Source organism: Rutidosis leptorrhynchoides, chromosome 10 (assembly GCF_046630445.1).
Source record: "Rutidosis leptorrhynchoides isolate AG116_Rl617_1_P2 chromosome 10, CSIRO_AGI_Rlap_v1, whole genome shotgun sequence".
Taxonomy (NCBI): Eukaryota; Viridiplantae; Streptophyta; class Magnoliopsida; order Asterales; family Asteraceae; genus Rutidosis; species Rutidosis leptorrhynchoides.
In genome coordinates this window covers 129,700,260-129,705,482 of record NC_092342.1, presented here as the reverse complement: position 1 = coordinate 129,705,482, position 5,223 = coordinate 129,700,260, and positions in this window count along the sequence as shown.

The following is a 5,223-nucleotide window of genomic DNA, read 5'->3' as shown; positions in this document are numbered from 1 at the left end:
GATCATTTAAAGCAGCTAGAGCCGATTCTAGCCATGACTTAGATTCCATTTCTGCAAAGATAGATGCTGTGGAGAGACGAATGGAAAAGATGACTAAAGATATTCACTCAATACGAATTAGTTGTGAGCAGTGTGGAGGACCACATTTGACAAAAGATTGTCTCAGTATTGAATTAACAATGGAACAAAGAGAGAATATTTTGTACATAAACCAAAGGCCTGGAAATAATTATCAGAATAATTATCAACCGCCAAGACCGATTTACAATCAAAACCAGAATTATAACCGAAATATTCCATACAACAACCAACAAGGTCCTACCAATCAACAAGTATCTAATAACAATTACAATCAGCAAAGACCTAATTTTCAAAACAAACCACCACAACAAACCGATGATAAAAAGCCAAATTTAGAAGATATGATGACGAAGCTAGTTGAAACTCAAACGCAGTTTTTCACATCTCAGAAACAAACTAATGAACAAAATGCTCAAGCATTTAGAAATCAACAAGCTTCTATTCAAAATCTGGAACAAGAAGTAAGTAACCTAGCAAGGTTAATAGGTGAAAGAAAACCGGGAAGTCTACCTAGTGATACAAATGCTAACCCCCGGAATGAAACAGCTAAAGCCATTACCACAAGAAGTGGTACAACACTTAGACCACCTGAAATACCTGTAACTTCTGATAAAGCTATTCCTACTCCACAAGAACCACAACCTGATCAAGATAAGGAAAAAGAACCGGTAGTTGAAAAGGTTAATGAAGATAACATAGTTAAGGATAAACCTTATGTTAAATCATACCAACCACCACTTCCTTACCCGAGTAAAATGAAGAAAGAGAAACTTGAAGCCGAGCAATCCAAATTCTTGGATATGTTTAAACAGATAAATGTAAATCTTCCTTTCATTGATGTGATTTCAGGAATGCCTAGATATGCTAAATTCTTGAAAGATCTAATCTCAAATAGAAAGAAAATGGAAGAGCTCTCGGCTGTTACTATGAATGCTAATTGTTCAGCAGTGCTGTTGAATAAGATACCAGAAAAATTATCTGATCCAGGAAGTTTCACAATTCCATGTTTTCTGGGTAGTCTTAGTTCAATAGAAGCATTGGCAGACTTAGGTGCTAGTATAAATCTAATGCCGTATTCACTATACACTAAACTAGACCTTGGAGAATTGAAACCAACCAGAATAAACATACAACTAGCCGATAGATCAATAAAATATCCTAGAGGGATAATGGAGAACATGCTAGTTAAAGTTGGTAATTTAGTATTTCCAGTAGATTTTGTTGTTTTGGACATGGAAGAAGATTCTCAAGTTCCTCTCATATTAGGAAGACCATTCTTAAACACGGCTAAAGCAATGATAGACGTGTTCGGTAAGAAATTGACCCTAAGTATAGAGGATGAGAGTGTTACCTTTTCAGTTGATAGAGCAATGCAACAACCACAATCTGCAGATGATACATGTTATTATATTCAAACTATAGATGCACATGCAGAATTATTAGAAGAATTTCCAGAATTACAAGGAACAGGAGAATGTTCTTTAGGAGAAGGTAATGAACCAATTGATGAAGCTGAAATGTTAGCTACACTTATAGCTAATGGATATGAACCAACAACAGAAGAAATTCAAATGCTAAAAGAAGAAGACAGATATCGATACAAATCATCGATAGAAGAACCTCCGAAATTAGAGTTAAAGCCACTTCCAAACCATTTGGAATACGCTTATTTACATGGTGAATCTGAATTACCTGTAATAATATCGTCTTCTCTTACTGAAAATGAGAAATCACAACTCATTTCTGTGTTGAAAGCTCATAAACCAGCCATTGCATGGAAGATTCATGATATTAAAGGAATAAGTCCTTCGTATTGCACACATAAAATCCTTATGGAAGAAGGTCATAAAACGTATGTGCAACGCCAACGAAGACTAAATCCTAATATGCAAGATGTAGTTAAGAAAGAGATTATTAAACTGCTAGACGCAGGTTTAATTTATCCAATTTCTGATAGTCCATGGGTAAGCCCAGTTCAATGCGTGCCTAAGAAGGGTGGCATGACTGTCATTACAAATGAGAAAAATGAGCTTATTCCTACTAGGACTGTAACAGGATGGCGTGTATGTATTGATTATAGAAAATTAAATGACGCCACCAGAAAAGATCACTTTCCCTTACCTTTCATAGATCAAATGTTGGAAAGATTAGCCGGAAATAGTTACTATTGTTTTCTAGATGGATTTTCCGGATATTTTCAAATTCCAATAGCACCCGAGGACCAAGAGAAAACCACATTCACGTGCCCTTATGGTACTTTTGCTTACAAACGCATGCCATTTGGACTTTGCAACGCCCCTGCAACCTTTCAAAGGTGTATGATGGCGATTTTTCATGACATGATAGAAGAATGCATGGAAGTTTTCATGGAAGACTTTTCAGTCTTCGGTGATACATTTGAATCATGTCTAGTTAATCTGGAATGAATGCTTCTTAGATGCGAACAATCAAATCTAGTACTTAATTGGGAGAAATGCCATTTCATGGTTAAAGAAGGCATCGTTCTTGGACATAAAATTTCAAAAGAAGGAATTGAAGTGGATAGAGCTAAAGTAGATGTAATTGCTAAACTTCCACATCCCACCAATGTTAGAGGAGTTAGGAGTTTTCTAGGGCATGCCGGTTTTTACCGACGTTTCATAAAAGATTTTTCTAAAATTGCCACTCCTATGAATAAACTCCTAGAAAAGGATGCGCCATTCATCTTTTCAGATGAGTGTATCAAATCTTTTAATATTCTTAAAGAGAAACTCACTAATGCGCCGATCATGATAACACCAAATTGGAATCTACCATTTGAACTAATGTGCGATGCAAGTGATTTTGCAATGAGAGCCGTTTTAGGACAAAGGATTGAAAAACGATTTCAACCTATATATTATGCTAGTAAGACATTACAAGGATCACAAACGAACTATACAACTACTGAAAAAGAACTCCTTGCTATTGTCTTTGCTTTTGACAAATTTCGATCATATCTCGTTCTAGCAAAAACGGTGGTCTATACCGACCATTCTGCTCTTAGATACCTATTTTCAAAACAAGATGCTAAACCAAGATTAATCCGTTGGATCTTACTCTTACAAGAGTTTGATATTGAAATCCGAGATAAAAGAGGAGCAGAAAATCTCGCCGCTGATCATCTTTCTCGTCTTGAAAATCCCGAATTAGAAGTTCTAAATGAATCAGCCATACAAGACAACTTTCCTGATGAATATCTATTGAAGATAGATTATAAAGAAATCCCATGGTTTGCAGACTATGCAAACTATTTAGTATGTGGATTCCTTGAAAAAGGATTATCGTACCAAAGACGAAAGAAATTCTTCAGTGATATAAAACACTATTTTTGGGAAGATCCACATCTGTTTAAAAGTTGTCCCGATGGAATAATACGCCGATGTGTATTTGGAGATGAAGCTAGTAAAATATTAAACCATTGTCACACAGGACCAACAGGAGGGCATTATGGGCCTCAACTAACAGCAAGAAAAGTTTATGATGCTGGATTCTATTGGCCTACAATTTACGAAGATGCACACCTTCTTTGCAAATCCTGTGATGCTTGTCAAAGGGCCGAAAAAATAAGTCAACGTGATGAAATGCCACAAAATGTCATCCAAGTATGTGAAGTATTTGACATTTGGGGTATTGACTTTATGGGTCCATTTCCAAAATCTCATAATAATCTATATATACTCGTAGCCATTGATTATGTATCTAAATGGGCGGAAGCACAAGCTCTCCCAACTAACGATGCACGAGTTGTAGTCAATTTTTTAAAACGTCTTTTTGCAAGGTTTGGAACACCGAAAGCTTTAATAAGTGATCGGGGTACTCATTTCTGTAATAATCAACTTGAGAAAGTTCTTAAAAGATATGGAGTAACTCATAAAATCTCCACCGCATATCATCCACAAACAAGTGGACAAGTTGAAAATACCAACCGAGCTTTAAAACGTATTCTAGAGAAAACCGTAGGATCAAATCCGAAGGAATGGTCCATTAAATTGGAGGATGCACTCTGGGCTTTTAGAACAGCCTACAAAACTCCAATTGGAACCACACCTTTTAGACTTGTTTATGGAAAAGCATGTCATCTTCCAGTAGAAATTGAACACAAAGCATTTTGGGCTTTGAAAACATGTAATCTTGATTTACATGAAGCTGGACGTCTACGATTAAGTCAACTAAACGAATTAGAAGAATTAAGACATGAAGCATACGAAAATTCGTTAATCTATAAGGAAAGAACGAAGAAATGGCATGATAAAAGAATCAGAAGTTCAAAAGAATTCAAAGAAGGAGACAGAGTTCTTCTTTTCAATTCAAGATTCAAGCTATTTCCTGGAAAATTGAAATCAAGATGGTCTGGACCATTCATAGTCAAAAGAGTTTTCCCATACGGAATGATAGAATTAATAAATTCAAATGGGATGGAATTTAAAGTTAATGGTCACAGAGTTAAACATTACATACATGGTCCGATGGAAGTCGACAACGAAGTTAATCACAATTTCGACACCACAGCTAACTAAGTGTGGGGAGAATCAAGTCTTTAAAGGATAATATGTATTTCTGTTAGAGTTAGATTGTCTGTTTTCGTGTAGTTCTCGAAAATGGAACCCGAATGGTCTTTCCCTAGCAGACCCTAAAGAACTAGTCTTCTCCCCCCATTCTGAATTTTTATTTTTTTTAGGTTTTTACAAAATGAAGACTGCCTGTGAACTAAACCATGGTCTAATGCTACACGCTTTGATCACTAAACGTAATAATGACATACTACCGAGTGAATTAGTATCAGTAATCAGAGAAAGAATGGACGGAGTTAGAAAAGAATCCAGATGCGAAGATAATAAGTTACAATTTGGTAAAGGAAAATCAAAATCCGCAGCAAAAAGAAGAGCACGACACCTAGAACGATGTCACAAATGCGGAAAATGGTCACATGGAGGTAAATGTTCAAATAATCAAACCTATTCAAATACCGAATTTGTTACTTTATGCAGAGACGGACCGTTCATATGTTTAGAAGAAAAGACACTGAATGCTCGAGGTTACGCCTATGTAGCCATGGAAAACCAATTAAACCGACTATCTTATGAATGGGATAGATCATATAACTAAGAAATCTATTTCACA